The sequence below is a fragment of the Ambystoma mexicanum genome, chromosome 7q (assembly GCF_040938575.1).
Source record: "Ambystoma mexicanum isolate Mex_15411 chromosome 7q, UKY_AmexF1_1, whole genome shotgun sequence".
In the NCBI taxonomy this organism is placed as follows: domain Eukaryota; kingdom Metazoa; phylum Chordata; class Amphibia; order Caudata; family Ambystomatidae; genus Ambystoma; species Ambystoma mexicanum.
In genome coordinates, this window is record NC_090941.1 from 306,506,896 (window position 1) to 306,532,728 (window position 25,833).

Here is a 25,833-nt window from a genome sequence, read left to right on the forward strand (position 1 = left end):
TCTGACAATACGCAGAGATTTCAACGTCTGGCTTGCGAAAGGAGACCATCCTACCACAAGATATCCCACAGCTAATAAACACATGTTTAATAGTACCAACAACATAGCTGGTCAAATGCTGCATGGCATTTTTTGCAATGAGAACATGATCACTGTTTACTGCCCAGTCCACTGTCCAACTTTCCTGGGGAGACCATCTCTCAGCACATTCACCATGCTCACAAAGGCACCTCCACTGTCCAACTTTCCTGGGGAGACCATCTCTCAGCACATTCACCATGCTCACAAAGGCACCTCCACTTGCAGAATCAACCATGGGATCCATAACCTCGACTAGACTGTAAAGTAGAAATAATTAACACTCTATTGGAAAGACATGAAGAAAAACAATCACATCATTACAGTGAATGCTCACAGAAGTACCTCACATGAGTAACTCAACACCTTTAAAGCTGGCTTAACTCTGACTTGGACAGCATTGCACCGAATAAAAACATTCAAAAGCTCACAGAAGTAGAAACTTGCTAAATGTTTCCTTGCCAAACTAAATCACGTGTAAGAAGAACATTGGAAATCGGAGAAAATCTGAAGTAAAACAACTTACCTACCATCAAACGCTACGTTTCTACATGGAAAAAAACATCAAAGTCAAGGAAGTGCCCTTTTCCCAATGCATAGAATTAGCACGACACAACCAAAAGGAAATGTTTAAAATCAATCAAGAATTCAAAGATGCGGCAGCCTCCACCACAACTCCAACTCTGACTCAAGAACTATGCAACCAGATTGCTGCACACTTCTGCAAAACGATTTTACAAATCAAGACCACATGGATAACAATTGACCAGCACCTTCCTACCCTATCAAGGAGGTTTCACCTACACCACCAACCACCCCCTCTAACTTAATACCACTTCTACGTACAGGGCATACTCAATGCTTACTCACTACCATTCACACCTGACTCTGAGCCATATCTCCAGAAGATCTTCTTCTTCACCCAACTTATACAAAACTGTCTTGAAATAGCCTGCACTTATGCCTGTTTTCTTATCCTTCCTTAATTCTTGATTACTTCTGGTATTCTAAAAATGGCTGAGGGGGAGGAGAGGGGCACTACTAAGTTCCAAGGGGTAAATCTAATGTACTTCAAAGTCACAGAGAAAAATTCAAGTATTCAAATAGTAACAAGTAGGTATGTTTCAGGTGCAGACAGGTAGTCCCTATAAGCACTACAATAGGGTAAAAACTCCTAAAACATTAAGTGTTGAAGTTGTCTAAGACTTCCAATAGGCTCTAGGAGCATATCAATAAATAAGTAACAATTGCAACTTCAATTGTTATTCTCAAAAAGAGGATGTTTTTTAGTGGTTAATAAACCATTAACCAAAACAGTTCAGTAAAGCAATTATAACAAACAGGTTTTCAACACAAATTTCACCAACACAGTTTGAAAAACTAAACACTGTTCGCATGAGATTCTTCATACATTAGTCAACATTAAAGCATCAATTAATGTAAAGTAAACTCCGTTGTTAAACTCCGTTGTTAGATGCAATCCTCGACATCCGAGACATCACACTGCTGCTTCAGCGATCTTGGCAGTTGAATGCACTGACAATAGACGTGACCGCGCCTGTTGACAAGATGACGACTGCATCCTAAAGAAGTGGATACAATCCTTGACATCCGAGACGTCACACTGCTGCTTCAATGATCTTGAAGCCTGTGGCATGAGGATCCGCTTGAAGCCCAAAGCCAAGTGCAACTCTTGTTATGATTCCGACCTACTTACCCTTAAACGTAAGTGTAGGGTGGCTGGGAGGGAATGGCGGGCTTCTTGCGCATCCTCTTACAAACTGGCCTGCAGCCTACTCCAAAGGCAATACCGGCTCCTTGTCCGCACTAAGAAGAGAGCCCATATCCAAGACGGAGTCTTTGCAGCTTCTAAAACTCGCCAAACTCTTTAAAATCTGCAAGGAACTGGCCAAACCTGCTGCAGTCTCTACCTCTCCTGTCGCCTCCCAGGCCCTTTGCACAGCCCTGGCCTCTCATCTCAAAAACCCAAGACATCCTGTTCACCCTCTTGTCCTCTCCTCCCCCCTTCTCTCTCTGATTCGTCTGGCCACCCTGCAGCCAACTCTCCTCCCTCCTTCTCATCTTTTCCTCTGTTCTCCCCGACGAGATTTCAAGACATGTCCGATCTATGAATGTCTCGTCAAAACAGGTTCTTCCCTGTTCGTCCAAAACCATCAAGGACCACATTGACATCCTTTCTCCGACTCTGGCTGACTTCTGTAACCATTCCTTTGCCTCTGTAGCCTGCTCCTCCCCTCTGAAGCAATCTCTTGTGCACCCTCTTCTCAAGAAACCCACTGCCGACCCCTCTCGCCCGGCTAACAATTGCCCGATTTCTATCACTCCTTTCCTGGGCAAACTCTTGGAAAAGCTGGCAATCTCCCAGCTTAATCTTCACACTGACTCTGCTGGTTGTCTCCATGACCATTAGTCTGGATTCAGAGCTGCAAGAAGCATGGAAACTGCTCTCCTGAACATCCGCGAAGACCTGCTCTCCAACCTTGACTCTAACATCTCTTCTGTCCTCATCCTACTCGATCTCTCTTCTGCCTTTGACACAGTCAACCATGCCATCCTGCTCAACCATCTCTGTGATAACCTGGGTATCACTGATCAGGCTCTGGCCTGGCTGATCTCTTTCCTCTCTGATCGACTCTCCCAGGTCCAACTTGGTTCCTTCCTTTCCTCCATCTCCTTCTCTACTTGTGGTGTTCCTCATGGGTCTAACCTCTCTCCCTGGCTGTTCAACCAATACCTGGCACCCCTTGCCCACCGCATTACCGCTCTCTGCTCTAACTTTCAGTGCTATGCGGATGATACTCAGCTCATTTTTAGGCTTCCCTCCACCACCTCTTCTCCCTTAATCATCTCTGACTATCTGCCATCCAGGAGTGGTGTGCCGCCAACGATATCTACTTTAATGCCTGTAAGACTGAGATTCTCCTCATCGGCATACCTGCACCCTCCTTTCCTGTCAGTCTCCGGCTGGCCTCCTTGGGCCCTCTTCCTACTCCCACCTGTGAGGCTAAGAACCTCAGAGTCATCTTCGACTCCACACTCTCCTTTTCGCCTCACATCTCTGACATCTCCGAGAAGTTAAATTATCAACTGCACCTCTTCAGAGGTATTCTTAATTTCTTCTCCTTCCTGCAGAAGCTTAGTGTCTCTAGAGCTCTGGTTTTCTCTAGGCTAGACTACTTCAACAGCCTCTTTCTAAATATGCCTGCTTCTACTCTCTGCCCTCTGCAACTCATCCAGAACGGGACTGCAAGAGTTGTCCTTGGCCTCAAGCCCTGGGATCATATCTCTCCAGCCCTGAAATATCTTCATTGGCTCAGAGTGGCTGCAAGGGTTAAATTCAAGACCCTCTGCATTGTCCACAAGGCTTTCTGGGGCCTGAGTGCAAAATACTTTCAACTCTTCCTCCATAAATAACTTCCCACTTAAGCTCTTTGCTCCTCCACCTCCAACTCCCCCAGGGTCAGTCGCTTCTCCAAGCAACGAGTTGGGGATACATCTCTTTCCTCGGCTGGGGCCTCCCTATGGAACAGCCTCCCTGCCAGTCTGAAACTTGAGGAGAACCATCTCCGGTGCCAGAAACACCTCAAGACCTTCCTCTTTGCTTCTGCCTTTGCTCTTCCTCTCCCCTGCTGATCTGTCTGGTCTGGCTACGTGCACCTGGCTACACTGATTTCGGACCCAGGTTCCTGCTCACCCAGCCACACACCCGCACTGTCTCCTGGCAACCCTTGCACTTGGGTCTGTATCTGTAACCTTACATTCCCCTTGTCTGCACTTTAAACATTGAACTTGCCACCCTGCTGGATGCACCACCAGTTGTTTTTGATCCCTTGCTCAGCACTTTCCACCTCTCCCCTCTCCCTGGCACTTTCCCCCTGCTTTCTCCCCTGCACTTGTGCGTGCTCAATGTCACTGGGCCTAGTAAGATTGTTGTTTTGTGCTCCTTTGTTCCCCTCCATTGCCTCGTCACGCTCTGAAAAACGTGTGTATGAGCGCGATACAAATAAAATATATCATAATAAAAGGCAGTCAGAACCAAAGCACCGCTCAACCTGGCTGAGAAACTCACCATCTGCTGAGACCAGTGCACCACCAGAAGCCACAACAACACCATGCCGGAAACGAACAACTGAAAGAGGGAAACAGCGGGAACAGTTATTTCCCTGCATTGCAGTCTTCCACTGAAACAAAGTACCAAAGCAGATATGAATGACTCCCTGCACCCTTTAATTAGGAAGCACCCGAAGACCCTAGTCTTCAAAGAACATCACTCCAATTGCTAATCACTCCATTGACCATAAATCTCCCCATTTGGAGCTACTCCTTCCTCTGCTCCCTCTATTCACCCCAGCCCATCTGCTTCTGCAGCACCCTTACTTGTAGCGCCCAGGTTTTTGTCCCCTAGGTACAGTGATATATTGCTTCCCAGCAAGGTTCGTGCTCTATAAATGGCATAAATGCATACACATGTTGCTGTGTGTGCTCAGAGATTCTAGTGAGCTACAGGGTGGGGGTGTTTTCAAGAAAAGAAGTGGAGCGGAGTATGTGAGATTTTGTTTTCAATATGAGGGTCATGCAGTGACTTTAGGAGGTAAGGTAATGCCTTCATTAGAGTAAAACAAAGTGATAAGTATTGGGAAAGAATTGATTAGCAGTTATATGTCTCATTAAAGGGGTAATTTGGTCAGAAATGTAACTGTCCCAAACGATCAGGCATTTATTTTAGACCATACATCGATCGTTCTTAAAGAAATTTCCAATGCAACCCACCCAAGTTTTTCTCACTTTAACACATGTGAAAAACGATGGGTCGGGTACCGACATCTTGCATAATGTTATCCATTGATCCATCGCCCTAAATTCAAGTGCCCTTGCAGCACTAATTCAGATCACCCACCTCTAACTCTGACATCACTAGACGCTCACGCCCCATTTCACAACGCCAATGCACATCTCATGTCAACGTACTCTGTGCGCAATCTATTGACGTGTCTCCATGGAAATGCCAAGACGCTGGAATTTCTTTTTCCTTTGTCTCAGTGTATTTAATTTCAAGCTTCCCTGACTTGTTTCTGCTCTGTTGAGCTATCTACGACACACTGAGAACCGGTACTTATACTGCCTAAAATGAATTAACTCAATACTTACTTTTCATTTCTTATATTATGGACAAATGCATTTACCAAACCATATTTAAACATGTGTCCTTGAGAACTTTTAAAGTTTGAGCCTACTAATCTTGTCTTTTGAAGAAGTGTTTTTGTAACATGGCTGTTTCTCTGCTTGTCTTTCTTTAACATTCAATGTTAATGTGAAACCTCTTTTTTTTCATGTATACAAACAAAAACTTTTTTTGTCACCTTACTGTTGATTCTGTGTTTCTTCACTATTCAGGAACTATGGCAACAATTCAGCCCTACCTGTAGGAGCCTGAATATTCTGAAGAGGAAATCCTTGAAAGAGAAAAAACTCTACAGAATGCGCAATCAGATGAAAGCCATTAGGAAAAATCACTGGAGCCTGAACCCAGTCGCATGGAACACATTTCCACCTGGTGTACCATTTGTGAGCTTATGCCTACTCTAGTGGAGAACTGCTGCTGTTGCAGAGAAAACGCTGGCTGCTTGGCCTACATTGCCGAAGAAGAAACACTCACTATGCGCTACCTATCTGCATGACTTCAGGGCTGCCTGCCTTACAAGATCCATGTTGCGAATGATGATGGTCCTTATGCACAAACTTCGAGCTACAGTTCGCCCTCGTAATCCAAGTAACAAGTAAGTTCACTCTATACATGTTGTGTGTTTGAGGAGCTAAACGGCTAACATAATATGTTTTTCCTTTCCCCCAACATCAATATAACTTTGATTGACCATTGACGAAAGGATTTTTCTGAAAATGGAATAAATTACTCATTCTAATCTTAAACCAAAGTGTTCATCTTTAGATTTATTGTATGAACAATTAGGTTTCTTTCACTTGGAAGTATCTCCCAAACAGTATTTGCTGGAATGTGCTTTCACATTTCTAATTGATCCCTACTTGAACTCAAAAATACTGTCAGTACTTTTCATGAAAAGGCACTTTTTAAAGCATAACAAAGCCTTACATTTTACAAGGTAGTGCAAACAAAAGAAATGCACTTATTTGGATCATTTAAGTAAACTATTTCTGTATCACTTACACAACTAAGAGTATCATAAAAGATTGGTGTGCTTTAACAAGTTTACTGGCTTATCGTGCTCCCCTCATCCACATCCATCTCCCCTCCGCTGTCAATGTCAGTTCTCACATGTGGGCATGCACTCACAAGGGGGCTGGGAGGATGGGAATGCTCAAGGTGTTGAATACCATGTACACCACAAAGGGTTCTTTCGCATGGGCACCCATTTCCACATGGCCACCCCAGACCCTGTGTCACCAGACTCCCCTTTGAAGACCCTGTCCCAACAATCAACATATGTCTGTGTCCTTGGAATGTTTTCCAAGCCTATTGCGCATGCCTCACATCCATCCCCTCTCTGCTATCAATGACAGTTCGCACCTGTGGGCGTGCGCTCACAAGGGGGCTAGGAGGAATGGAACGGTCAAGGTGCCGAATGCCATGTACACCACAAAGGGTTCCTTCGCATTGGGGACCCTTATCCACATGGCCAGGCCAGACACAGTGGGCCTCATTACGACCTTCGCGGAACGGGTTAACGGGCTCCGCTAATGGAGGCGGACCCGTTAAACCTGTTCCGCGAAATTAAGAAGTCCCCTCGTAAAACCAGGTTTCGTTACCAGGTCCCGCGAGGGGAAGAGGGAGCTAACAACGGGCCGGTCGCAATCGGCCCATTGTTAGCTCCCTCTCCCATTCCCATTGAGCCCTATGGGGGCTTAGATGGGAATGGAGAAGGTCCGGGCCCGGGTTCCCAGAGGGAGGAATTACCGGGCCCTCCGAACTCAGAATGGCCCGGTAATTCCCCATTCTGGGAACCCGGTAAAGGAGCCCGGTTTGGCAGCAACCATGGAGCTAATAGCTAATAGCTCCATGGCTACAGCCAAACTTGTAATGAGGCCCAGTGTCTCCAGACTCCCCTTTGAGGACCTGTCCCTGCAATAAACATATGTATGTGTCCTTTGACTGTGTACTGGTCCTATTGCGCTCATCTCATCCACATCCATCCCCTCTACTCTATCAATGACAGTTCACACCTGTGGGCGTGCACTCGCAAGGGGGCTGGGAGGATGGCAATGCTCAAGGTGCTGAATTCCATGCACACCACAAAGGGTTCTTTTGCATTGGCACCCATTTCCACATGGCCACCCCAGACCCAGTGTCTCCAGACTCCCCTTTGAAGACCCTGTCCCTGCAATTAACATATTTGTGTGTCCATGGAATGTTTTCCGGGCCTATTGCACATGCCTCATCCACATCCATCCCCCCTCCGCTATCAATGACAGTTTACACCTGTGGGCGTGCACTCACAAGGAGGCTGGGAGGATGGTGCTCAAGGTGCCGAATACCATGTACACCACAAAGGGTTCTTTCGCATCGGGACCCTTATCCACATGGCCACGCCAGACCCAGTGTCTCCAGACTCCCGTTTGAAGACCCTTCCCTTGCAATCAACATGTGTCTGTGTCCTTTGACTATGTTCCGGGCTTATTGTGCTAGCCTCATCCACATCCATTCCCCCACCGCTTTCAATGACAGTACGCACCTCTGGGCGTGCGCTCACATGGGGGCTGGAGGATGCGAACGCTCAAGGTGCTGAATACCATGTACACCACAAAGGGTTCTTTCGATTGGGGACCCTTATCCACATGGCCACGCCAGACCCAGTGTCTCTAGACTTCCATTTGAAGACCATTTCCCTGCAATCAAGATATGTCTGTGTCCTTTGACTGTGTTCGGGGCTTATTGTGCTTGGCTCATCCACATCCATTCCCCTCCGCTATCAAGACAGTGAGCACCTGTGGGCGTGTGCTCGCAAGAGGGCAGGGAGGATGGGAACACTCAAGGTGCCAAATAAAATGTACACCACAAAGGGTTCTTTCGCATGGGCACCCATATCCACTTGGCCAGCCCAGACCCTGTGTCTCCAGACTCCACTTTGAAAACCCCATCCCTGCAATCAACATATGTCTGTGTCCTTTGACTGTGTTCTGAGCTTATTGCACTCACCTCATCCACATCCATCCCTTCTCTGCTTTCAATGAAAGTTTCCACCTGTGGGCGTGCGCTCACAAGGGGGCTAGGGTGCATGGAACGCTCAAGGTGCCGAATACCATGTACTCCACAAAGGGTTCTTTCACATGGGCACCCTTATCCACATGGTCAGGCCAGACACAGTGTCTCCAGACTCCCCTTTGAAGACCCTGTCCCTGCAATCAGCATATGTTTGCGTTCTTTGACTATGTACTGGTCCTATTGCGCATGCCTCATCCACATCCATCACCCCTCCGATATCAATGACAGTTCACACCTGTGGGCGTGCGCTCACAAGGGAGCTGGGAGGATGGGAACACTCAAGGTGCTGAATACCATGTACACCACAAAGGGTTCTTTCACATGGGGACCCTTATCCACATGGCCACACCAGACCCGGTGTCTCCAGACTTCCCTTTGAAGACCCTGTCCCTGCAATCAACATATGTCTCTGTCCTTTGATTGTGTTCCAGGCCTATTGTGCTTGCCTCATCCACATTCATCCCTCCTGTGCTATCAGCGACAGTTCACACCTGTGGGCGTGCGCTCGCAAGGGGGCTGGGAGGAGAAGTACACCCAAGGTGCCAAATAAAATGTACACCACAAAGGGTTCTTTAGAATGGACAACCATATCCACATGGCCACTCCAGACCGCATGTCTCCAGACTCCCTTTTGAAGATCCCGTCCCTGCAATCAACACATGTCTGTGGCCTTTGACTGCGTTCCGGGCCTATTGCGCTTGCCTCATCCACATCAATCCCCCATCCGCTATCAATGACAGTTTGCATCTGTGGGAGTGCGCTCGCAAGGGTGCTGGGAGGATGGGAATGCTCCAGGTGTCGAATACCAGGTGCATCATAAAGGGTTCTTTCTCATGGGGACCCTTATCCACATGGCCACCCCAAACCTGGTGTCTCCAGACTCCCCTTTGAAGACCCCGTCCCTGCAATCATATGTGACTGTGTTCCAGGCATATTTGGCTCGCCTCATCCACACCCATCCCCCCTCTGCTATCAATGACAGTTTACACCTGTAGGCGTGCACTCGCAAGGGGGCTACGAGGATGGTAACACTCGAGGTGCCAAATACCATGTACACCATAAAGAGTTCTTACGCATGGGGACCCTTATCCACATGGCCACCCCAAACCTGATGTCTCCAGACTCCCCATTGAAGACCCTGTTCCATCAATCAACATGTCTGTGTCCCTTGATCTTGTCTGGGCCTATTGCGCTTGCCTCATCCACATCTATACCCCCTCCGCTATCAATGACAGTGCACACCTGTGAGTGTGCACTTGCAAAGGGGCTGCACTTGCGGGATTGCAGATGTCAAATACTGTCAGAGCCCTGGTGGGTGTGAACAGACACCTCAGATATTCACATACACACATACTTCTGTGATCCTTTATAAACACAGTTGGAGTTAACAAGAAAACATCTGTTAGATTGACAACGAATATCGCCAGCTCACCGCTTTTTACCTTGCTTGCTGAGTCGGCTCATCTGTTCTTCTAAGTAACGGTTAGCCAACTTTTACTATTGTTTTCTGTAGTGTCAACGTTCTCTGCTGGGCCACTTTCTATTGCTTTATACTCAAAGCACCCTATTCTCATTTTATTTTTATTCAAAAAGACTACACTGTTATCAACCATTCTATGCATTTTTATCTCTGTAATTAGCATATAACATTACAGAGTATTGTTTCCAAATGTAATCTTTCATAGTGCATGTTTTCAATGTATGTTTGCTTTAGGTAGCATTTTTTATAAGGTACATTTTTTTGTTTTTTATCCAAGGAATATTATGCTTGATTTACTCAATGTGATAATGTTTTAATAGTAATATTTAGTTATATTTTATTAACAGATCATAGGGACAATCCAACAATGCCTTCTTGTATCATTTTGGGTTGCACTAATAATAGCCATGCAGTACAGTCCTGCATGTATTTCCAAAGGATTTAAATATAATAAGAAAATGGCTCTTGAGCTGCAGATTTACAGCATCTGCAATTGAAAGCAGAACCAAGGATGTCTTGGGTGACGTGAGGAGCAAGCTTTTGATACAAACTGGCTTGTAGGCTTCTTTGTCAATATCAACCTTCTTTTGGATTTATTCGTTTTTGTTGATGTTGTATCTTATTATTACAATTACTGTTATATAGGCAGAGCCTGGAACTTCAACAACGTACTATTCTTCTACTGCAACCGGTCCGTAGGATGAGGTATGAGAAGTGATAATTATTGATTTATACTAATAGTTATTGATTATCTGCCATAATGTCAGCGAATCGCAAAGCATTAGATCAACAAACCTGATGTATGTATCTCAGAAACACGTGCAAAAATGAAAGTAAACATTCAGAAAAATGTACTTTGTCACTGAATAACATAGACCCTTTCACTATATGAATGTGTATGTTTTTGTTTATAAACTTTAGCTGTTTAGCGAAAAATTGAATCAGTGAAACAAAATAACATTACAATGCATTAAAGGTTTTGCAGGATGATCTGGCACCAACTCCCTGCAACATCCCTGAAGGTTATCAGGTACAGTTTTCAAATGTCTTTTTAAAATGTAACATGTACATTGTGTTCGACTTTATGTCAATACTTATTTAATTCAGATGATTAACCGTATCTTTTTACATAGTTTAACTGATACTGTAAAGTCGACAATCATTAAATCAACTTTCCCAAGATGTACTTTGTGAGATTCAAGATTTTAACACTAAATTATTTAACAATGTAATCAATGTTCTTTGAATTTGTTATGTACAAGTAATGTACTACTGAAGTGGTCGAAATTGAAGACACATGGACAACCGGTATACATGAGATATTGTAAAATATCAAGTATTCTCCATTTTAACTGTTTTGTAATATTTAATTTGCTTTAATGGGTTCCATAGTGACATTTTGTTATATGTGTATATATGTATTCATGATTCTTTATGTGGAAGAGCACATTTCAAGGTTTATACAGCTCAAAATGCGTTTTTTCAACTTGGTCTGGTAGTTGGCAAATCCAATTTGACGGTTTCAAGGAAAATTTGGAAAACAAGGGAACATAACAGAAAGTTTTAAAAGAATTTGTTGTTTATCAGTTATTTCATTGATATAACATTTTCATGTTGTATTTCATATATACAGTATGTGTGCTATACATTAAACATGTTTTTTTTCTCTTCGATTAGAGGTCTAGGAAGAAGGGGAGCATAAAGACTCAGACAAATACACAAACTAATGATGTCGGTTGCCAAACCGTTATCACTTAGCAGCAGCTACATTTTGAGGCTCAGCATCGTCCTCGTAAAATTCAATGTCAGTAGTGACCCCTGGCAAGTAACCCTGGACCATTGTTATAGCACCCAATGTCACCCAGAAGAAACAGACAACACAGAAGATGTTTCAGAGGTGCTTGCAGAACCGCTCACACAATTCACACCCTCTAAAAAAGGCTATCTAAGGAACAGACAATGTTCCCTGTTTCCCCAATACATGTGGATAAATTGGAAATATCGCACACAGAAATAGCTGAAGCATCTTTGCTACAGAACGATTATTGCGCTTGTGAAGTGGGCATCACTATTCCTAGTATTGAGGACTTATCCACCACCATGGATTCGCAAACCACTCTACCTATGGACGATTGGCTATTAAAGGAACCAAAATGGTCCTCATTCCAAGTGTGGCGTTCTGGAAACAAGGGTCCTGGTAAGCTTACCAGAACCCTTGTTGCCGGACCACCACATTACGAGTCTGCCTGCTGGGGCTGTTGCACCCGGCAGGGTCAGACCTGCCAGGCGCAATGGTCCCTGCAGGCAGACTTTTCACAGAAGCACTGGCACCATTAGCAACAGTGCAGTGGCTTCTGTCTCCCCACTCCCATGTAGTCCTATGAGACTCCACAGCAATGGGGAGTTACCAAACCTACTGACTGACTTCCTCTGCTGCCGGGAAGTGTAATGGCCCGGTGGCACCATGAGGTCAGACTGCGGATTCAGTTTCTGGTTCTGTGGCAAACTGCAAGTGGCACCAGTGGGTTACCGTCAACCTCAGAATGAGGGCCATTGAACTATACTGCTGCCTGATCAAGATTATGAAAATGATTAAATGTGATCATTAATTGCATAGGAGGATTTGTAGAAACCATTGGTAAAGTTTACTTGTCTAGTCAAAGACACCAGCCTGAAGATGAAGGGTAGCTGTGTACAGCACCATACCTCATTTTCAAGGTCTGCTCAACCTATACTTGGAAAAGTGAATGTTGTAAATGTACTTTGTTCCTCTGCTTTGTTGTTTAGCGCACCAACGTACAGTACAATTTGAAGTTGTTCTAACTTTGTGGGACTCGTTCCTTTCAAAAACCTAGTATTACAAATATCAGAAGCATTTCTTGTTTCCCTGCTATTTGCCAGGCATGGACACTGGAACAGATGTCAATTGACAATGCTCTCGCTGGCAAAAGGCTCTAGCTTGCTGGTGATGAACAGTGTAACAGTTCAGGTTTTTCTACTTGATACTGCACTTACCACTTCCAAGACATGGAAACCAAACAAATAGTGAGTGTAGACATCGTGCAAGTATCTGATTGTACATCTTTTGTTGCCAATCTAGAGGAATGTAAATAGACCTGAATGCCACTGACAGGCACGTTTCAATAGCCAAGGACATGCGAGAGCAGTTATCAGACATAAAGCATCAATATGATGTCTGGCATGTCACAAAACCAGTTTTGAAAAAAAGTACAGCTCCTGGAAACAAAGGCTACACAAAACATTTTACATTGGTCACAGTCTATCAGCAACCATCTCTGGTGGAGCTCAAAAACCTCTGATGGATCTGTAGATATTCTGCTTGAGAAATGTTGTTCATTGATGCACCATTGTTCTAATATACAATCTTGGAAAGTAAAACATTTTTAATGTGCACAAGGACCATTGAGCAAGGAGCAGGAGCATAAGAAAAGGTGGTTGGTTCGAGCCTCTCCTCCTCACATAGCACTTGAGAAGATTGTGTACGACAAAAAGCTTTCAAGAGACATGAAGGGGCTCTGCGAGTTCTTCCACACTGGAGATTTTGAGGTGTTTCATAATATGTGCCTAAAGTACAGGCCTACAGGTTGTATTTTAGCATAGATGGTATGGAGGCCAGAACAAGACTGGCTGTATTTTCACACAACGAGAGTATTGGAAGGTAACAAGCAAAAACTGCAGGAATTTTCAGGATGCCGCTTTACAACACAGAGTTTACCAAAAGAAGAAAACAGTGTGTGGAAAAGCCAATCTTCCAGCAGATGGATTTTGAATTTGTGAAAGATCTGACATTGAATGTGCTGGCCATCCAAACACATGGAATTGATCTAGATTTTGTTTCCAATGCCCAGTCTATGCCACAGAACATTGCAAAAGAGGATTGCCCTCCCAAACCTGAACTTGTTGAAAGGTTGACTTCAAGATTCAAATGATGTGCGGCTCTCTTCACAATGTATAACAAAGCAAGTTTAAAGCTTTTGTACAGTGTTTGGAAAATATTTTGGTTGTACAATAAATGGAATATTATGTCACTTGAAATGTAATTGTTGAATCCTTTATCTTTAATGAATTACTGTTTGTGTAGTAATGTCACTAGATATATCTTAAAACTTCTATTTTTCTTTGATGTGTGTATTTATTACCATCATTATAATTGATATAAATAGAGCAATAAATGTCAGTCTGATTATTTCAATTGTGTGACTCAAATCAAATCAAATGTAGAAGATACTGGTGATCTTAAAACCAACAGTCACCTGGAGCTATGTGTGGCTCCCCCAGACCAACTAATGAAATGCTATAAACTAGCTCCCTGTTCAATAGTGGTAGCTCCTTGAGAGGGGATACTACTGGAAACCCAGGCACTGCTTGTAATTCGTGCTTATCCAATCCTAATTTCAAGCCCTGTTTGTAATGAACTGACAATAGATGAAGAATCAAAGAAGAAAATTGGAGCAGCAGACATACAGAAACTCAATGTCACCAGTGATCTGGTCCTCTCCAGGCTGGACTACTCAAACAACCCCTTCCTCAATCTGTCTAAATCCTTCCTTTGCCCCTTCAACTAATCCAGAATAGGACTGAGATTTATCCTTGGCTTCAAGCCCAGGGACTGCATGTCTCAAGCCCAAAACTATCTCCACTGGCTCCAGGTGGCTGCAAGTATCAAGTTCAAGACCCTCTGCATCACCCACAAGGCTTTCTGGGGTCAGGTATCCTACTACATCTGACTCTTTCTCTAAATACCTCCCTCTTCGAGACCTCCAGTTATCTAGGTGAAAATCTGAAGACCAGATGCAATTCCAAGCATAGAGTGTGGGATAGATCTCTTAATCTCGGCAGGAGCATCTATTTGAAATGGCTTCCCTGCCCCTCTCAGGCTTCTGCCTGATCTACTTAAGTTCTGGAAGATTCTCAAGACCCAACATTTCTCTTCTTCATTCCCTCCCCCCGTCCTAATGCCCACCTCTGTCGCATTGACTGGCTGTCTGGTCCCTACTGAGCTCCACAGGGTACGAGGCCCTCCTGGCCCAGTGTACCCCAGCACCCTGTTGTCCTGCCCCCGCACAACCTAAACTTGCCCTTCCGGGTCGCATCCCCCTGACAAGCCTGGCAGGTTGTGCATCCCTACCAAGCCTGGTCCACCGCTGTCCTCTTGCTTCGCATGTGGTTCTCACTACCTACTTCCCCTGTCACCTGCCCACCTGACCTCCCCTTGGTACTTGCCTAGCTCCTTTGGCCCTCTTCTTCCCTTCCTTCTCCCCCTGCACTTGTATTCCTCCTCTTGCCCGCACCTCCCTCCCATCCTAACAATTTCCCTTCTGCCCCAACTTAGACTCTGTCCCCCCTTTTCTTGTCTTGTGGCACCTTGAAACACAATTTTATGTACATGCGCTTTACGAATAACCATTAAATAAATAAAATGAATGAAGTCTAACCTCGCTGGAAAGTAGGAGTCATGATAACTGGCTGCAGATAACAATAGAGCAAAGGTGTATGGGGCACAGTGTTAGCCGACAACGAAATAAGGAGCAAAGGAATATGTCTTGCCAAAGTGCACTATGAACATGCGCCCATGGCCTTTGCACATTTACATCTTACTGTGGAGGCTCACATGTGGAGGACAACCAGCTGCACATGAATCCATCAGAAATCAATAGGATTGCTGGAACAGGTATACACAGAAGCCAGTAAGCCTTTCAAAACTACACTCATTCGAAGCATGCTGGAATTTTAGTGAGCTAAACTTTTTTCTTTTTATTGTTGCTCATTGTACATGTTGCCATGGCTGCAACAGTTCAACCAGCCTGGTGCCAAATCGCCCCTCCCTTCCCAGTTCATTTGTGCCGTCTCTATATATGAACCCACCGCTTTTGTATTCAAATTCTGTTTGTTTCAGAAAAGAAGTGGCACACTTTGGCACAAAAAACTGCCCCACACTATTATTATTATAGTTTTTCAGGCATTGCCCTTTTGAAGTATAGGGTAATCTGAGCCTGTCTGCGCCTCGCCTGGAGTCATCATTGAAAGAATACGTACATATTGTGGGACCATGGGCATTGATACTGTTCAAATGGAAGTCAATATTTTGGTATGTGGGATACTTGAAAAATGTTGTTTTTCACTGCGCAGCTTGTCATTAGTATTGTTCAATTCAGTGGCATGTGTTCCCAAAACGAAACTTCCTCTGCCACGCTGTGAATGCTGGATGAAGGTTTGCATTGTTATATGTCTTTGAATCCACTGCACTAACAATTTGAGGACCAAAATGAGTTGAAAATCCACAAAGGGCGATTTGAAACAGAATTGACTTACTGTATAAGCGCCTAACAAATGCACAGTAAAATAAAGAAAAATAAAGAAGTGATAGGATTCACTATATTGAAAGCTTACTTAGGAATGTTAATTTTCTATTACTGAGATCTGTCTTTCTTAGCGGTTGGTCAACCGTCACATAATGAGAATGGAAACACAAGGCACATTAACGTTGTGACGGATGCATGTTCAATTTGACGCAAATAAGAGACATCGTACATGTTATTTGGAACTTAAATTACTAGTTAACATAAATATGTACTATGTATATACAAATATAAATTGGGTACTGAAATATATTTTTGCATTCTCGATTTTACATAGGTATATTATACCGATGTGTGTCTGTCATGGGTATAGTTTACCAGTCGAAGGCTTCTTCAACTGCAATTGGATAATAATCATCAACAACTCATCTGTGATAACTATTATCTGGGATGATCGCCAGACACCAATCTGTCCTTTTGCGGTTGCAGTTATAAGCAGCAACATGGCAGTCTATATTGTGAAAACGTGCAGATGTGACAGTGTTGCATTTGAAATTTAAACCACTAATTTCTTCTCTGTAATGGAACAACAGGTGCGCTGATTAGAATTCAGCAATGGAAGATAATAACTTTCTGTGAAGAATGCAGACTGAGATCAATCGATGAACGGAATCAGCATTATAAGATCACTGTTTACACTTAAACAAAATATGAGACCCATGCAATGTTTGCTAGCTATAAACTTGAATGGGAAAAGTTGGCCATGTTTTTCGTGGACTTGCTTACCTCTTTCCAGCATTACGTCAAAATTAAAAGAACTTGTTATGCTATCGGCTATTGCTGTTTTCTTAAAAATCAACACTTTTTTTTATAATTTTTGTAAAAAGAAACAAAAGTTTTGCATCTGTTGTGGATGTGTGTGTTTATGTTCCTGGTTCTGCGTTACATAATGATATCACGTTGGTGATGACAGGGTACATTTGGTTACGCTGTCCACTAACGTCATTAAAATAGGTGGAACTCATTGTGAGCGTCTAGTGAAGTCAGCTTTATGGGCGGGTGATCTGAATTAGGGCTGTGAGGGCACTTGAATTTAGGGCGATGGATCAACAGATAACATTAGCACAAGATGGCGGTGTGGGACCCATCATTTTCGCAAGTGTTAAAGTGAGAAAAACTCTTGGAAATTGCATTGGAATTATTTTTAAGAATGACACATGCCTGATCGATTGGGCCAGTAAAATGTCTGACAGAAATACCCCTTTAATTATGATCCAGGCAGAGGCATCGCAAGGGGAGGCTAACGGGGCTGTAGCCCCATGTCTTTTGGTTGTTGCCCCGGATAGAAACTCAGGGGCTACAACCAAAGGGCTAGCTAATCCCAAGTCCTGACAGTCCCAACATTAGAGTAGCCCCGGATCTTTTACAAACCTAGCAACACCCCCAGGGCTCTAGGTTACCCCAATAACAGATGTATGGAGGTGGCCTGTGCAAACAATGTAAACGTGAAACTAGAATTTGCAATCAATCATCTCTTAAGGCCCATCACTATAAATGTGCTTCCTGAACAGTTGTGTAGGGGAGGAGACTCAGGAGACAGGGCGTGGGGGGGATGCCACGTACCCATGCAGGCTCAGTTACCCAGTGCATAGCCAGTTGTCGTGAACAAGCCTGCTTGGTGGGCTGGCTGCAAGTCCCATGCACCTGCAGCCAACCCCTCCTCCTGATGCAAGTGCACATAGCAAATCCGAGACTTGCATGAAGGAAAATGAAAGGGCACCATGCAAGGGCACTCTGCCTCTCACACCCTGTTCTCCTATTTCTTTATCTTCCCGCAGTGCTTTTCCACTGAATCCAGCAAACTTTCATGTCTCTATCCAGCACATAGACAGGTGTTCTCTGGTTCCTCGGGGAGACAAGCCCATACAGTTATGCTTCTGAAAGACAAACAATCTATTGTGCATATATTTTAAATATAGAAATAGGAGATCATACTGCTATGACATTTGAATATTAATGAGCATTTATGAAGAAGCAGAACTATGCTGTGATTAAACATATTGCTATTTGCTTTTCCTTGGCACAACAACCGCAGTACAACGGTTTATTGAATGAAACATCGGTTTAAAGGTTAAAGTGGGTCTTTTTTTATGTATAACAACGTTTTTTAATTGGCAGAGCCGCTTCTGATATTAGGATGAAAGATAGTCATGAGCAGGCATTCACTTTGTGTACATTATCTCAACAATGCCTCATTTGCTGTGGAAATGCAATTATGCTCTATCCTCACCATGGCCTGCTTTCCAGAAGGAGAAATGAAAATGTTCACTTTCGCCTGAGCACGTGAAGTAACACATCGTTCTTTTTTAATCATGTTTCTCTTTTATATCATCTAATCGAGGAACTCCGCCGTCCTTGGCAGGAAGCAGAGAGGATGCAGCACGCTCCGGGAAGCGTCCATGCCAAAACAAGGATCCAGCAGAGACTTCATTGTAATTAATCATGATTAACTTTAAGTTATTATATGGTCCAGCTCAAGAGTGTTTGACTAAGCTTCCTGCTAACTGTATAATCTCCAGGCTTAGATGGTTACATCTGATATTGTGTTAGCGAGTTTCGAGACTGAGTTGCAATTTGTTAATACATACAATATTGGTGGTATTTGATATATTGTACTTTCGTGTGCTTCCCAGAAGGTGGAGGAACACGTGGTCTCGTTAAGGCAGGCACGAGGACAGGCATAGTTTAAAGGGATTTGCATAGAGCGTCACTGTATGAAGTACTGGTGTTTGTATGGTTTTTTTGTAATATTAAAATTGCCAAAAACAAAAACCGTCTATAATGATTTGCTACCAACTTCTGTAAGTTACACTGCTTTAAAATGACAAGACCATAGCTCTCAACCATTTATGTTGCAAAGGCGGGTGAAAACACCCGTTTTTTTTTTTTTGGCGGGTGAGAGGCCCATTGAAACGAATGGGCGTGAAGGTGGCTCGGCGGGTGAGTCAGCTGTTTACAAGGCGGGTGACACCCGCCAAAAGCGTGTGAGTTGAGAGCTATGCAAGACAGTTCCTATGTATTTGCTTTTAAGAGTGATGTCGATGGTCCTGAGCACTCTGGGCCAAAAATCACTAACAACAGTGAGTGGAGATTACTCTGTACGGGCCCTAGGGAGAGAAAGCCAGCAGCAGGAGCAACCAGGGCTACACACTGTAGGCCTGACTCTCAAAGAATACCGAAACTGAAAAAGCTAGGTGGGCACATGTGCAGATGTGTGATTCTGTGTAATGTATACCGGTCCACAGATTCACAAAGGTGACCAGCACTTTTTCTGGGGGTCGTGCGACAGTATAAATGATGTGCTGCCCACCCGCTATGAATATATTACTGTTGTGCATTCACGCCAGACACAAATGTATTCAAAGGCTCCCAGGTTTTAAAGCACAATTCAACAATGCATTTCTGTCCTTCACATGGTTATAAAGTGTGTTTGTGTGTTTTGATATGTTTTGATATAAAATGAATCTCAATTTTATATTGAAATGATTTTAATATAAAGTTTATATTGAAATGCTTTTAGAGCACATGTGTGCTGTTGATTGGCTAGGGCAAAGTGAGTTGTGAGGAGTAAGACGGCAAGTATGGTTGACGTAACATTGTATTGCCCTGAAGATGGTACATGACCGAAATGCATTGGCATATGTACGCAATACAGCCGACCTATGTGTTTGTGTTTTGCCTCGCAATTTAGAGTGAAAATATACGGCATTAGTATGCAGCAACAGGAATGTGAATAAACATTTCCTATGAGCGACTTTTTAAGGAGACTTGAAGTACTTTATTATTGAGCAACATCACTTTGTTTACTTGCGCAGCCTTAATAGGGGCCAACTGAGAACACTAGTCTTAATAAGGGGGAGCCACCTTATTTTCTTTCGTTTTGTTAGTTTCCGGTCCAAATGCCATGGTACCTTTTTCGACTAGGAGCTCCAGGACAAAGTCACACAAATATATAAGAGGACAACATTATTGTGGAAATCAATAATACTAAGCATTGTGGTGCCCACTTGTATCTTGAACTTGGTCTCGGCATTTTCAAGGTGGAGGCACATATTTCGAAACTCTACAGAGAAACTTACTAGGAAGCATGTCATTTGCCGATATAGAAGGCTTGACGACAAACAGAGCGGAAATATTAGGCTTTACAGCTGAAGAGGCAGACAAGATACTTGGTCTGATTACTGATACCGGATTCGGTACAACTAGTACCAACAAACAAGATCCTACTCGCCAAATCAAACAATTGGAATATCTGATACGGAAAGAAATTAACCGCAAACTCCATGCGATCACACTAGGAAGATACGATAAGAGTCAAAGAATTCCGAGGGGGCTGCTAATACAACTGCATCCCACTCTGTGCAAAGAGAGTAAAGAGTTTGTGAAAAAGTGGGAAGCTATTCTTAACAAGTGTTCTTTAGACCTTATACTTCCCACAATACAGGAACTGGCAAAAAATCTCAAAGATTTAGGACAAGAAATTCGAGAAATAGAAAAAGAATTAGTGGCAACTTTGAATAGAGAAGAAGTTCACACTATCTTAGAAGACAATAATAAATTGTCTGGATATAAGGCAGAACTTGAGATAAAGAAAATCTGAAAATTTAAAAGAGACACATATCTGAAGGATGAAGTGTACAGTTGGATGGATAAATATGGATCTCCCTTAAGAAAACCAAAGACAAATTACACCAGTGAAACATCGAGCTCAGGCACTGACACAGAGATGTGTATAAAGGAGGGTAAGTCCCAATTTTTTGGTAAAGGGGGATTGAGCTGAAAACGGGACTTGGTTCTTACAGAGGGAACAAAGGGACACAAGCTCAATTACCCCTCTTTTTGTCCGCCTCGCAGTAGGGCAGGGACAGAGGGATTTTTGGATAGATATATTTCTTGTCTATCTGAGAGTCGCATAAAAATATTTCATTATTCAGAGGGTAGTCACAGTAAAAAACATATTTTAATAGTATAATTTATGCACTTTTGTAGGTGGTTGGTGCTGTCCACCAGGCACCTCCAGACTTAGAAAACAATACATACAACTAAAAAGTCCAAACTAACACATACATATTCTGCTTGTGGTGTCTAGGTTAGTAGAGTGACAATTCTAATGATGCACTTTGTCAATTTTAATTTGTTGACTTTCGAAAAATGGGGAAACTAAGACATTCAATGTACAGCATGCAATTTTAAACGCTGCAAGAAAACACAGTTGTTTCAGTGTTAGGATGTCTACATATGTTTCGGCACATAATATGCATCAACACCATCCCTGGTGTTCTGCTATTTTAGTTGTGGCCCTCTTCAGGACAGAATGTTGTTTTTCGGAATGACAAAAAGTTCAGAAAAAACCCCAGGTGTTCACGTTGTTTTTCAGTGCTGTAAAGGGTGGAAATCTTTTGGTTTATCATTCAAACAGTTCAAATTTCAAACAGAGGCGGAGACCGTGATTTGGCTCTGCGCAAATGCGAACAAAAATGGATTTTTGACCTAGATACAGTAAAAAATGGTCTTAACTCATCAGTAGAGTGGGGAATTTTCTTCTGAAGAGAATATCTCGAGCCTATATGACCCTGGAGCCCAGACTTCGTTTCTACCATAACAAATACACGGGCTATACTGTATGTAAACAATGAAAACACTGCCAAGGCGTGTCTATGTACCACCATATTTATTTTAATGAACAAAACATAATTACGTTATGTGAAAACCTACAAAAAAGAAAGGATCAACCATTTAGTTTACACACTTCAAGATGGCCGCATGCGCCGCCAAGAAATGAACGGGTTTTTCGAAAGACGTACTTGGCAGTCACATGATATGCAACTACGGAAGCAATACGGAAGTAATATATTTCATCTCTTGAAACACCAAACTCAAACAAGTTGGTACCTCTACGTCGAAACTGAGAGGAGCTGCACTACGATACGTAAAGATCGTTTCATCGAATCAAATAGAAGGTAAACAAAACCTAAACGCTAATGTTTCATAAAACAACTACGAAACCACGCTAGCGAAAGGGAAAAAAAGTATATTACGGCTCATGTGGAGATTTGGCCTCCTAAACGCAGGTTTTATTCCATCTGCCCCCACAGGTTCTGTCAAACTGGAAAAGAAGGTACCCCTGGGAACCCACATGCAGGGGACATGCATCTCTGCAAAAACAACTAGCGCCAAATTAAATTATATCCTCTGACGATACTCTCAGGTCAGTAAAAAATGAAGACAACTTCTATGTTTGAAATACCAACACGCATAAACGCAACAAACGGTTTGTTTTAAATTTTCAATTGTGTCCGTAGGCTCGAAAGTCTGAATTACTTCGACGTAAGGACCAACCATTAAGCCCAAATAAGATATAGGCAACCAACTGTATGATGACATCCAGGGCATGACAGCGATTTCGACGCTTGCCTAGAACAAAAATAATAATCTTAAGTCCGACCGCAAAAGCATACAAAGGTCAGTAAGAAGTGGGAATGTGGAGAAGATTGTATCCATGTCGCATAAATTTCTATCAGAAGAGTTTTTAATGCAAAGTTGAGTCCTAGACACACCACTAACACAAATTCCATATTTTCCACCCTTTACAGCACTGAAAAACAACGTGAACACCTGGGGTTTTTTCTGAACTTTTTGTCATTCCGAAAAACAACATTCTGTCCTGAAGAGGGCCACAACTAAAATAGCAGAACACCAGGGATGGTGTTGATGCATATTATGTGCCGAAACATATGTAGACATCCTAACACTGAAACAACTGTGTTTTCTTGCAGCGTTTAAAATTGCATGCTGTACATTGAATGTCTTAGTTTCCCCATTTTTCGAAAGTCAACAAATTAAAATTGACAAAGTGCATCATTAGAATTGTCACTCTACTAACCTAGACACCACAAGCAGAATATGTATGTGTTAGTTTGGACTTTTTAGTTGTATGTATTGTTTTCTAAGTCTGGAGGTGCCTGGTGGACAGCACCAACCACCTACAAAAGTGCATAAATTATACTATTAAAATATGTTTTTTACTGTGACTACCCTCTGAATAATGAAATATTTTTATGCGACTCTCAGATAGACAAGAAATATATCTATCCAAAAATCCCTCTGTCCCTGCCCTACTGCGAGGCGGACAAAAAGAGGGGTAATTGAGCTTGTGTCCCTTTGTTCCCACTGACACAGAGAGAAACAACCAATCAAGAAGAAGCCACCTCAGGAACTTCAAGAACAGCAGATACAACAGAAACACCCAGCAGGGCCAGAGTCCCTTTTTTAGGGGAGGGAAGAAGAGAACATGAAGGGGGAAAAGAAAAACAAAGGAGAAAGCCAAATACGAGATTACAACAGAAGAAAACATAGTAATTAATCTGCCATCAAGAATCTTAACCCCGAAAGAAACAGACTTTACAAAAAGGTTTAAGTTTTGTCCCTACATAACACAGTACTTTATTTGAATCTAAGATCGAACTGTATAAATTGCTTCACAAGATGAAATTGAAGGTATTTTTTAGCGAACTTGAACAAGAAGATCCCAGAGACAGAGACAATTTAGATCTCAAAGAATTCAGAGGGAAGAGCAACTTCATCCCACCGATAATGGTTCCTTCTGTGGACATCTTCCGAAAACAGGTGACTAGAGACCTGGAGAAAATCAAATTTAAACAACCAAGAAACCGCAAAATGAAGCCACACAAACTCAAATTGATCAAAAATGTTTATGGGGATGATTCGATAACAATAAGGTCCGCTGACAAGGGAGGAGGACCAGTACTACTGAACACCAGCGATTACGAACAGGAGTGTATCAGACAACTCAGTGACACCAATACCTATGCTCTACTGGACACAGACGCAACAGAAGAAATCAAATGTAATTTAGAGAAACTCCTAGAGAGGGCTGATGAACTAAAATGGATTAACCACCACACAAGAACATTTTTAACTAATTTACACCCACAGATTCCACACTTTTACACTCTCCCGAAAATACACAAGGACTTGCAAAAACCACATGGAAGACCTATTGTAGCAGGGATCAACAGCATCTTGGAGCCCCAGAGTAAATACATCGATCATTTTTTGCAACAACTTATCCAAAAAACCAGTACCTACATCAAAGACTCTACACATTTTTTACAACATTTAAAAGCCATACCATTTGACATCAACAACATTTTTTTCACAATAGACGTCAAGAGTCTTTACACCTCTATCCCACACAACCTGCGTAGAGAGCTAGTGGAATGGGTACTTTTACAGGAAGGAGATATACCTGCACGAAAAGAATTCATCATGGCACGCTTAGAATTCATCAGTAATAACTCATATTTCTAATATCAAAATACATACTATCTACAAGTAGCAGGCACAGCAATGGGGGCCAGCATGGCTCCTTCGTATGAAAATGCTTTTATGCATAAATTTGAAACTGAACACGTACTCCTTAATCATTTTTGGCACCAAGATCTAGTAATCTGGATCCGATATATTGATGATATTTTTAGGATATGGAAGAGCACAGAACCACGATTACTTGAGTTTTTTAGTATCTCAACAACATCGGCCCAAGGATCCAGTTCACATATGAATATTCACGGAACTCATTACATTTCCTGGATGTGGAAATCAACAGCACAGAAACTGGATACCAAACAACTGTTTTTCGAAAGAGTACAGATCGTAACAATCTATTACAAAGACTTAGTTTTCACCAACCCAGTCTGATCAAAAACTTGCTGTATAGTCAGATGTTACGAGTCAAAAGAATAGTCAGTAACCCAACAGACTACCAAGCTGCAGTAAAAGAGATGGGCAAAATGTTTTTTGAAAAAGGGTATTCACAAGACGAAGTAACGGTAGCAGAGCTACGTATAGCCACACAAAAGAGGGAAGACCTGCTGAAACCAAGAATAAAAAAAAGACACCTCACCACCTTTGGTCTTTGTATCCAAATATTCACAACAAAGCAGCCGCATTAAGAGAATCATCAAAAATAATTGGAACACAATGACATGCGATAAAAGAGTAGAACATCTGTTCAGAGACATTCCAACTTTTGCATACCAACGCAGCCAAAACTTGAAAGACAAATTGGTCAACACCAAACCCCCACTGAAAAAAAGAATCACTGAACGCATTGGGACATTTCTATGTCTAAATTGCAGCTACATCATGAAAGATGAATCTGTAAATCATCCGCACACTGGGGAGAAGATCAAATTAAGAAGTTATGCAACCTGTGATACATCAGGCATAATTTATGGGATTAAGGGTCCATGCGGCCTCTTTTATGTAGGCCAAACACAACACACAGCCGAGACAAGATGGAATGAACATAGGTCCTGCATTAGAAATAAAACCACGAATTCAGCAGTGGCCAGACACTGGGAAGAAAAAAAGCACAATCTGGCACAAATCAAATTTGTGGTTTTGGAAAAAGTCCAGAGAAGAGAAAAACATGAAAATATGCAGAAAAAACTGGATCAAAGAGAGACATTCTGGATCGACAAACTGAGTTCTTTAGTACCGAAAGGAATTAATGAAGAGATCAATTATATGTGTTTCCTCTAAGTGGACAGTATGTGAGCTATATGTTCAAAGACATTATATAGAATTGATACCTATAGATATGCATTAACAGC

General features: G+C 42.7%; 1 long non-coding RNA gene across 1 annotated transcript in view; it reads left to right on the forward strand.

Moving 5' to 3' along the window:
* The window catches only part of LOC138528592 (uncharacterized), an 84,375-nt gene extending 70,499 nt beyond the window's left edge, over window positions 1-13,876 (forward strand). The window contains exons 2-5 of the long non-coding RNA XR_011284181.1: window positions 5,494-5,876; window positions 10,461-10,520; window positions 10,792-10,845; window positions 11,493-13,876. This is a non-coding gene — a long non-coding RNA (uncharacterized lncRNA). The remainder of the gene's footprint in view (window positions 1-5,493; window positions 5,877-10,460; window positions 10,521-10,791; window positions 10,846-11,492) is intronic.
* Window positions 13,877-25,833: the final 11,957 nt, after the last annotated feature.